This window comes from Arachis stenosperma, chromosome 10, assembly GCF_014773155.1.
Source record: "Arachis stenosperma cultivar V10309 chromosome 10, arast.V10309.gnm1.PFL2, whole genome shotgun sequence".
Classification (NCBI taxonomy): domain Eukaryota; kingdom Viridiplantae; phylum Streptophyta; class Magnoliopsida; order Fabales; family Fabaceae; genus Arachis; species Arachis stenosperma.
Window position 1 is genome coordinate 115,708,167 of NC_080386.1, and position 10,933 is coordinate 115,719,099.

The 10,933-nt window shown below is 39.3% G+C and overlaps 1 pseudogene; it reads right to left on the minus strand.

Moving 5' to 3' along the window:
- Window positions 1–184: 184 nt before the first annotated feature.
- On the minus strand, window positions 185–3,844 carry LOC130957521 (pentatricopeptide repeat-containing protein At1g56690, mitochondrial-like; annotated as a pseudogene).
- Between the last annotated feature and the right edge of the window lie 7,089 nt (window positions 3,845–10,933).

Genomic DNA, 10,933 nt, shown 5'->3' on the forward strand with positions numbered 1-10,933 from the left:
GCAATATAATACTCACCCCTATTATGTTAAAGATGAGGTAAAAGCTTAAATGTACTAAGTAGCAAAGCTTCTCTTTGGCTCAGAAATACAGACCATTGAGAAAGCCCTCCAAAGAAAAAGTAGCCTTGCTATTCCAATAGACTCCTCAAGTTCAAGGCGATATGTAAAGATTTATTTCCAGGAATCACCAATAATCTTTGCAAGAACAATAACCATCCTTAAAATGGTGAAATCTATTAGCATCCCTCAAAATAATTTCTCTTCCAATGACTTTAGCAATCAATTTGATTGCAAAATGGCAATCGCCACAAACCCGCAAATTTTTTATGACTCTAATTGGCATCCCATTAGGCCCTTTTAGGAGACCATATGCTACAGCTATTTTTTCACTATGATAACCCAAGCTATGTGTATTCTCTTCCTCATCCACATCATGTAGCACAAAGCTACCATCCGTACAGTACCTGGCTTCCCTTAACAATCCACCTAACTTCTCCAACATTTTCATAATAACTGGCTGTTCGGGGTGGCCCTTGCTGTCTCCTCCTATGAACATATGTACCTTCTTCTCCACTTCAATCCAACTGTGGCCATGCAATTTGATAACACTCCTGGCTTTTATTTTTTCCCTAAGGACTTTAACATCCCTCCATCTTCCTTTGGTGGCATACATATGCGAGAGCAGGACATAAGGCCCAGCATTTTTGGGCTCTAGCTGAGCAAGCTTCTCCACTGCGACTTCAGCCAAATCCAGCTTCATGTGGGTTCTCCATGCATCTAACAGTGAACACCAAACAATAGCATCTGGTTCTATTGGCATCTTTTCTATTAGTTTCATTGCTTCATTTACCTTGTCTGCTCGACCCAGCAAATCAACCATGCAAGCATAGTGTTCGATTCTTGGTTCCACTTCATATTTGTATTTCATTGACTCAAAAAATTCAATCTCTTGATCCACCATGCCACTGTAGCTACAAGTTGTAAGAACTCCAACAAAGGTAACATCATCTGGTGAAACTCCCAAGAAGCACATGTCATGGAAGATATCTTGATAAACCGTTATTTTACACTTTATCTTGTGTTTAATTTAGTGGATTTTATCCATTATTCTCACACTTATTCATTGAATTCGCATGTTTTACATTTTCCTTCCTAATTTTGTACTATGAGTGAAAACATGCTTCTTTGGCCTTGAATTAGCTAATTTTAATCATCTCTTATTACCATTCGATGCCATGATATGTTTGTTAAGTGTTTTCAGGATTTATAGGGCAGGAATGACTTAGAAGATGGAAAGGAAGCATGCAAAAGTGGAAGGAATACAAGAAATTGAAGGAATTGCTAAGCTGTCAACCCTGATCTCTTCATACTAAATCGATCATAACTTGAGCTACAGAGATCCGAATGAGGCGGTTCCAGTTGCGTTGGAAAGCTAACATCCGGGGCTTCAAAATGATATACAATTTGCCATAGTTGTCATCCAGTTAGGTGACGCACACGCGTACACGTGACCGTGCAAAAGTTTAGCGACGCGTACGCGTGACAGAGCCACATGCTGGACGTATCAGAAATTGCTGGGGTGATTTCTGGGCTATTTTTGGCCCAATTTCAAGCCCGAAAACACATATTAGAGGCTGCAGAGTGGGGGAATCAAATATTAACTTCTCATTCACATAATTTTAGGTTTTAGATATAGTTTTCTAGAGAGAAATGCTCTCCCCTCTCTCTAGGTTTTAGGTTTTTAGGTTTATTTCTTCTCAATTTCAGAATTCTACCTTGCTTCAATTTAGGTTTCTTCTACTTTAATTGTTCTGGTACTTTGGTTTATTTATTTCTCTTATTGAGTTGTTTATTTTCCCAATTTGGTTTATGAACTCCATGTTAGATTCAATTTCTTTTTAATGCAAGTTGAGGTATTTCGTATTTATTGCTTCTTTCTTCAATTTATTGTTATTATTCCCTCTTGCAATTGTTGGTTTTAGATTTTATATTCTCTTATTGCTTTTCTATGCTTTTATTTTGTGTCCACCAAGTGTTTGATAAAATGTTTGGGAGGATTTTAAATTAAACTTTTATGTTCTTAACATGGATTGATTATTTAGAGACTCTTGAGTTATTAAAAGTCTTTTGTTGATTGGTAATTGAGACTTGCTAGTTGGCTTAGGCTTCATTAAATCTAGTCTTTGATTAGGACTTGTGGACCTAAGTTGATTTTGCTCACTTGACTTACCTTCATTGTTAAAGGTTAACTAAGTGAAAGCAAAAGGCAATTACCATCACAATTGATAATGATAATTAGGATAGGACTTCTAACTTTCTTTCCTTGCTAAGAGCTTACTTAATTATTAGTTTATTCTTCTTGCGATTTATATTTCCTTGTTCCTTATTTCAAAAACCCAAAAAGATACTTTTTCCATAATCAATAGTAAGTACACTTCTCTGCAATTCCTTGAGAGACGACCTGAGGTTTAATATTTTGATTAATTTTATCGGGTTTGCTTAAGTGACAAACAAATTAAATTTGATTGAGGTTTAATTGTCGGTTTAAAACTATACTTGCAACGCGATTATTTTTGTAAAAAATCTTTACCGACGATTTTACCACCGTCACATCTAAAGCTTCTTCTGCCGAACCATGCTGGGAATAAACTGTAATAATAGAATTCCACATAACTACATCTTTCAAAGGAAATCTGTAAAAAATCTATTTTCCTTTCACAAGATCACCACACTTAACATACATTGTGATCAACACTGAGGCAACATACAAATCTTGATCAAACTTGGATCTCACCAACTGGGCATGAACCTGTCTCCCATGATCAAGACTTGCTAGGCTGGTACACACAGAAAGAACACTGATTAATGAGGGAAAATTCAATGCGACACCTTCTCTCTGCATCCTAGCAAACAAATCTAATGCTTCTAACTCATACACTTTCCTTTCATAAACCTTTATCATGGCACTCCAAGTCCCCTCATCCCTCTCCTTCATTTGCTCAAACACACATCTTGCCTTATCCAGATCCCCATCAAGTCCAAATTCCAAGATCATCTCATTACATGTAATAACAGGCTTCCCCGGTATTGCGTTGAAAATCTCACAAGCTTCCCTCATCCTCCCACTCCTAGTATACCCCATAAGAATTGCCGTCCATGACACCTCATTCCTCTCGGGCATCACCTCAAACAATTTCCTTGCAACATCCACACGCCCATTTCTCGCATACCCGGCAACCATGCTAGTTCAAGTCACCATATTCCTCTTCAGCATCTCATCAAACAATTCCCTCGCTTCATCCAGACGCCCCTCTTCACAGTATCCACCAACCATAATCGTATATGCCACAACATCCTTAACGGGCATCATATCAAACATGTCACGTGCATCCTCAAAACGCCCACTCTGCAACAACCCACCAAGCATCACAGTCAAAGACACCACATTCTTATCTGGCATCTGCCAAAACAATGCTTCAACCTCTTCAAGCATACCCATTTGAACATAACCACAGACCATCGAAGTCCACGAAACCACATTCCGGTCTGGCATTGTGTCAAAATCTCTCCTGGATTCAACAATCATCCTGTTCTTTATGAACCTGAAAATTAAGGTGTTAAAAGACACAATGTTCCGTTGGGGCATTTGGTTGAACAATTGCAGAGCCAAGTGGGGTTGGCGGGTTTGGAAGTAACCAGATATGAGGGCGTTCTAGGAAGTAATAGTTCGTTGAGGTTGGGGAATTTGGTCGAACATCTTGTGGGCGTGGGAGATTTGACCGGTGCGTGCGAAGTGGGAAATGAGGTTGGTGGTGGCGATGCAGTGTGTTCTAACGAGTTGCATGATGATGGTGGTGAAGAAGAAGCGTCATTGATAATGTGAGGTTGCATGGCGAAAAGTATGACTCAACATAACTTCATCCAAATTTGTTGTCAAATTTATTTATGATCGCTATGCTTGTGAAGACCTTATTCTTATTGTTAAGGTTGTGAGAATTGAGGGAGGAAAGAAGGTGCCGGCGCGGCGAATACTCCACAGCCGATCAGAGAGAGACGTCCCAGTGAGAGAGACAGAGTGAGATCGAAGAGGGACGGTGAGGAGAAGTGAGCAGACCTTCCACGGACAACGACGACACCCACGGTCTGTCTCTCCGGGGGCGACAGCACCCTCTACCGGAGGAGAAGAGTTTGGCGATGGGATGGTGGCTGGGTTCCAAGAAGGATTTAAGATGTTAGGGTTGGATTATCGTAGTGAGAGAGAAGAGAGAGAAAGGGGCGGGTGGGGTAACAGAGACCTTTAAGGACCCAATCCTTTGTCATTCCTGCATGCAGCTCATAGAGGATTTGTGGAGTACATATAGGTACTACATTTCAATGTAGGTGGCTACTCAATGAAGATGTCTTTCCTTCTTAAACAGTCAAACATCTCAAATCATCTAACAGTTCTCACTTATCATCTTCGTATACAAATATATTCATCTGAGTAGTCACCAAAGATGATTATAGAATAAATAAGTACCTCGCGAACAATGTTTTTTCCATGTGATATTGGTTGCATGCCAGTTAAAAGCCCCATAAACACAACTCCAAGACTATAGACATCGCTCTTATCTGTCAATTTATGAGTTAACAAGTACTCTGGATCTAGATAACCCTACAATAAAACTAACAACTTAAGAAATGTTCTATTCAACCTGCAATGCCTTTAGTCGCGATAGAAAATTCTGTCGCTAGAATTAGTCTTAAAAAGCATGCATAGAAATTTCATAATTGCATTGCCAATGATTGCATAAATGATATGAGTTGCATAGTTTATATTATCTTGAAAATTTGTTCATAATAATAGTCTTACTGGTGTTCCCTTCACAACTATTGACACATATTTAGGTTCATTCCCTTCATCTAGGTGTGGTGCAAGCCACGACAGTCCAAAATTTGCTACTTTAGCAATGATCTTGGCGTCTAGGAGTATGTTTGATGCTTTGATATCTCGATGGAATATCGGAGGATTCGCCTCAGTATGCAGATATAATATTCCTTTGGCCGAATCAAGCGCGATGCGCAATCTCATACCAAATGTTAAGTTTCCCTTTGTGCCTGCCACATTATAATATCCATAAACTTAGCCCTTTAATCATGGTTGTTAATAAATATTTCATTCAAATGTAGTATTGAAGTTCTTATCTTATATTTCTCACATTTAAGTCTCTTTTTCCTATGTTGTTTTTAATCCTTTTTCTTGCCTTTTACTAATTTGATTATCAGATGCATTTCCTTTCTGATTTTACTTTTAAAATTTCCACTCAAAATAATATCTCATTTTAGGAGTGAAAGGGAGATTCTTCAAAAAATAATTCATAGAAGTTTCATACAAATTTAATTCTTATGAACTCACAATGCAAATAAATTAGGTAGTAGCAGATATCTGTATTGTACTTGACTTTTAGACTAGTTCTAATAGATTTCAAAGAAACTACATTCTCATATCTGAAAGCCAATCGCATAAGATGCCATTAGGCATAAATTCATAAACAAGCATCTGAGTCAGAAGAAATATTTATGGTGAATAAAACAAGCTCAAATTGATATCATGGAACTCTAATGTAAAAGTTATGACAGAATCTTATATAAGATTATGAGTATGATTTCTAACTTTAGAAGATTTTCTTCATTTTGATCACATAGACATACTAGTACACTAGCATTTGTAGCTATAACAAAATACCTGCTCCCCTTCTTGATCAAGTGAGGTAGAAGGGGCTTCAACTCCATTTTCAGCTCATGACTTGGCACTTGATCATTCGGAATCATTGGAGGTGGCAAGGTGTCTTCAGTATGCTCAGAGGGCTTCCCTACACTTGCACCTTGAGCCATGTTCTTCTCATCAACTGCTTCTACAGTCTCATCAATAATGTCATACTGGAAGATAGAGTGGTCTTTCGGTGGGTGCTTCATAGCTTCATCAAGGTTGAAGCTCACTGCTCTTCCATCAATTTCAAAAGAATAGGTACCCGAGAAGGCATCCAATTTAAACCGCGAAGTCTTCAAAAATGGCCTTCCAAACAAGATGGATGAAGGTCTTCCTGAGTCATTGGTGCACGAAATTGCAATAACACTTTTGCAATCCCGCACAACTAACCAGCAAGTGCACTGGGTCGTCCAAGTAATACCTTGCGTGAGCAAGGGTCGATCCCACGGAGATTGTCGGCTTGAAGCAAGCTATGGTTACCTTGTAAATCTTAGTCAGGATATCAGAAATTATCAGGATTGATTGTAAAAAGCAAAAGAACATGAAAAAGGTACTTGTTTTGCAGTAATGGAGAACAGGCTGAGGCTTTGGAGATGCTCCATCTTTCGAATCTCTGCTTTCCTACTGTCATCTTCATCAAACACGCAAGGCTCCTTCCATGGCAAGCTGTATGTAGGGTTTCACCGTTGTCAATGGCTACCTCCCATCCTCTCAGTGAAAATACGTCCCTGATGCTCTGTCACAGCATAGGCTAATCATCTGTCGGTTCTCAATCAGGCCGGAATAGAATCCAGTGATTCTTTTGCGTCTGTCACTAACGCCCCGCCTTCAGGAGTTTGAAGCACGTCACAGTCATTCAATCATTGAGTCCTACTCATAATACCACAGACAAGGTTTAGACCTTCCGGACTCTCTTGAATGCCGCCATCAGTTCTAGCTTATACCACGAAGATTCCGATTAAAGAATCCAAGAGACATCTACTTAATCTAAGGTAGAACAGAGGTGGTTGTCAGGCACATGTTCATAGTTGAGAATGATGATGAGTGTCACGGATCATCACATTCATCCGGGTTAAGAGCAAGTGATATCTTAGAATGGAAACAAGCATGATTGAATAAGAAACAGTAGTAATTGCATTAATCCATCAAGACACAGCAGAGCTCCTCACCCCCAACCATGGGGTTTAGAGACTCATGCCATGGAAGGTACAAGAAACGTGTAAAAAGTGTTATGAGGTCATAAGGTACCATTTACAATGTCAAAAGATCCTATAAATAGTAGACTAGTATCCTAAGATTTACAGAAATGAGTAAATGACAGAAAAATCCACTTCCGGGCCCACTTGGTGTGTGCTTGGGCTGAGCATTGAATCTTTTATGTGTAGAGACGTTTTCTGGAGTTAAACGCCAGCTTTCATGCCAGTTTGGGCGTTTAACTCCAAGTTTTATGCCAGTTCCGGCGTTTAACGCTGGAGTTTCTGATGCTGATTTGCTACGCCGGTTTGGGCCATCAAATCTTGGGCAAAGTATGGACTATCATATATTGCTGGAAAGCCCAGGATGTCTACTTTCCAATGCCGTTGAGAGCACGCCAATTGGGCTTCTGTAGCTCCAGAAAATCCACTTTGAGTGCAGGGAGGTCAGAATCCAACAGCATCTGTAGTCCTTTTCAGTCTCTGGATCAGATTTTTGCTCAGAACCTTTAATTTCAGTAAGAAAATACCTGAAATCACAGAAAAACACACAAACTCATAGTAAAGTCCAGAAAAGTGAATTTTAACTAAAAACTAATAAAATTATACTAATAACTCAACTAAAACTACCAAAAACATACTAAAAACAATGCCAAAAAGCATACAAATTATCCGCTCATCACAACACCAAACTTAAATTGTTGCTTGTCCCCAAGCAACTGAAAATTAAAATAGGATAAAAAGAAGAGAATATACTATAGACTCCAAAATATCAAAGAAACATAGTTCCAATCAGATGAGCGGGACTAGTAGCTTTTTGCCTCCGAACAGTTTTGGCATCTCACTCTATCCTTTGAAGTTTCAGAATGATTGGCATCTATGAGAACTCAGAACTCAGATAGTGTTATTGATTCTCCTAGCTAAGAATAATGATTCTTGAACATAGCTAGTGTATGAGTCTTGGCTGTGGCCCAAAGCACTCTGTCTTCCAGTATTACCACCGGATACATACATGCCACAGACACATAATTGGGTGAACCTTTTTAGATTGTGACTCAGCTTTGCTAAAGTCCCCAATTAGAGGTGTCCAAGGTTCTTAAGCACACTCTTTTTTTGCCTTGGTTCACAACTTTATTTCTTTCTTTTTTTTTCGAATTTTTTTTTTGAATACTGCTTTTTCTTGCTTCAAGAATCAATTTGATGATTTTTCAGATCCTCAATAACAGTTCTCTTTCTCCTCATTCTTTCAAGAGCCAACAATTTTTAACATTCTTAAAAACAACAAATTCAAGAGACATATGCACTGTTCAAGCATTCATTCAGAAAACAAAAAGTATTGTCACCACATCAAACTAATTCAACTAGTTTCAGAGATAAATTTCGAAATCCTGTACTTCTTGTTCTTTTGTGATTAAGGCATTTTTCATTTAAGAGAGGTGATGGATTCATAGGACATTCATAGCTTTAAGGCATAAACTTCAAATTTTATTAATTATGAATTAAGACAAAGACTCAAAAAATAAATATAAGATGAAACTAAAATTAGAAAACAAAAGAAAAACGCAAAAATAGGCTCCTAATGATAGAGGTTTTCACAGAGTTAGGACTCAACAACCTTGATTTTGAGAAGTGGATGCTCCCTCAGCTTGAGAGGAGAGCTTTTGGCGTTTCATCTCTTGAATTTCACGCCCCTGCTTCTCTTGTTCCTTCAGCAATTTGCAGAGCATGCAGTTTTGATTCTGCTGTTCTTCCTTCAGTTGCTCCATAGTCTCTTGCAACTTGTTAATAGATGCTTCTAGGTTGGCCCAATAGCCAATTTCAGGGAATTCAGGGAGGAACTCATGCGCCCTCCTTTTGATAGAGTTGTCTTGCACTTGTCCTTCCATTGACTTCTTGGTGATTGGATGTTCAATGGGTATGAATTCATCTACTCCCATCTTCACCCCAGCCTCTTTACAGAGCAAGGAGATCAAGCTTGGGAAAGCCAATTTGGCTTCAGTGGAATTTTTATTTGCAATTGTGTAGATCTCACAAGCAATTACATGATGAACCTCCACTTCTTTTCCAAGCATAATGCAATGAATCATCACTGCTCTCTTGATGGTAACCTCAGAACGGTTGCTAGTGGGCAATATGGAACGCCCAATGAAGTCTAGCCACCCTCTTGCAATTGGTTTGAGGTCTCCTCTCTTGAGTTGGTTTGGGACACCTTTAGAATTGGTTATCCACTTAGTTCCAGGGAGGCATATGTCCTCTAGAACTTGATCCAACCCTTTATCTACTCTCACCATCCTCCTATTAAAGGAGTCAGGATCATCTTGCAGTTGGGGCAACTTGAAGATTTCTCTTATTTTGTCCAGATGGAAGTATATAACTTTCCCTCTGACCATGGTTCTATAGGTATGGTAAGCGGTTCCAGTCATTCTCTGCTTATCTGTCAGCCATAGATTTGAGTAGAATTCCTGAACCATGTTCCTTCCAACCTTTGTCTCAGGATTGGTTAGAACTTCCCAACCTCTGTTTCGAATTTGCTCTTGGATCCCCGGATATTCATCTTCTTTCAGATCAAATTTTACTTCCGGGATCACTGACCTCAGCCCCATTATTTTGTGATAATGGTCTTCATGTTCTTTGGTTAAGAACTTCTCTTGATTCCAAAGATTCTTTGGATTAGTCTCTTTCTTTCCTCTTAAATTGGTTTGTTTTCCCTTGGGAGCCATGATCTTGATGAATCTTGGCTTAGTGATCACAGAAAAGCACACCAAACTTAGAGGTTTGCTTGTCCTCAAGCAAAAGAAAAGAGAGAAGAGAGGGGGAGGAAGAGAAAATTCGAATGGTGTGATGGAATGAGGGAGCCAAACGTTTATTTATAAGGTGGGGAGGGGAGTTTTCGAAAAAGAAGAGAGAAATTTGAAAGGAGATTTGAGAAGATATGAAAAAAAATTGAGAAAAGGGTGAAATTTTTGAACAATATTTGTAATTGATTTGAAATAAATTTGAAAAGTGGTTTTGATTTTTGAAGATTTGAAAGTGAATGATGAATGATTGAAGTGTGATTTTGTAGAAAAGTATGGGTGAGAAAAGGAAAGTTTGAAAAAAATTGGATTGAAAACAAAATTGTGGTCCCCCCACCAAGCTGGCGTTAAACGCCCAGAATGGCACCCATTCTGGCGTTTAACGCCCATTTGCTACCCTTTTTGGGCGTTTAACGCCCAGCCAGGTGCCCTGGCTGGCGTTAAACGCCAGAAATCTTTTGTCACTGGGCGTTTTTCAGAACGCCCAGGATGCTGCACACCTGGCGTTAAACGCCCAGAATGGTGCCCATTCTGGCGTTTAACGCCCAAAATGGCACCATTCCTGGCGTTAAACGCCCAGAATGGTACCCATTCTGGCGTTTAACGCCCAAAATGCCCCTTACTGGCGTTTTTTCGCCAGTAAGCTCATTTTCTCTGCTTTTTGAGCTGAATCCTTCTGTAACTCTGTGAATTCCTTCATTTTTGATACTTGCCTTTGTAAGAACTACTCATATACCCTCCTAATGACTGGGTTGCCTCCCAGCAAGCGCTTCTTTACTGTCTTTAGCTGGACTTCTGCTAAGAATCACTCAAGTCTCAGTTTTGAGCATTCTTGCTCAAAATTTCCTTCAAGATAGTGCTTGATTCTCTGTCCATTAACAATGAACTTCTTGTCAGAATCAATATCCTGAAGCTCAACATATCCATATGGTGACACTCCTGTAATCACATACGGACCCCTCCACCGGGATTTGAGTTTTCCTGGAAACAATTTGAGCCTGGAGTTGAAGAGCAGAACTTTTTGTCCTGGCTCAAAGACTCTGGTTGACAATCTCTTGTCATGCCACTTCTTTGCCTTTTCCTTATAAATTTTTGCATTTTCAAAGGCATTGATTCTGAACTCCTCTAGCTCATTTAGCTGGAGCAGTCTTTTCTCACCAGCTAACTGAGCATCCATGTTTAGGAATCTGGTTGCC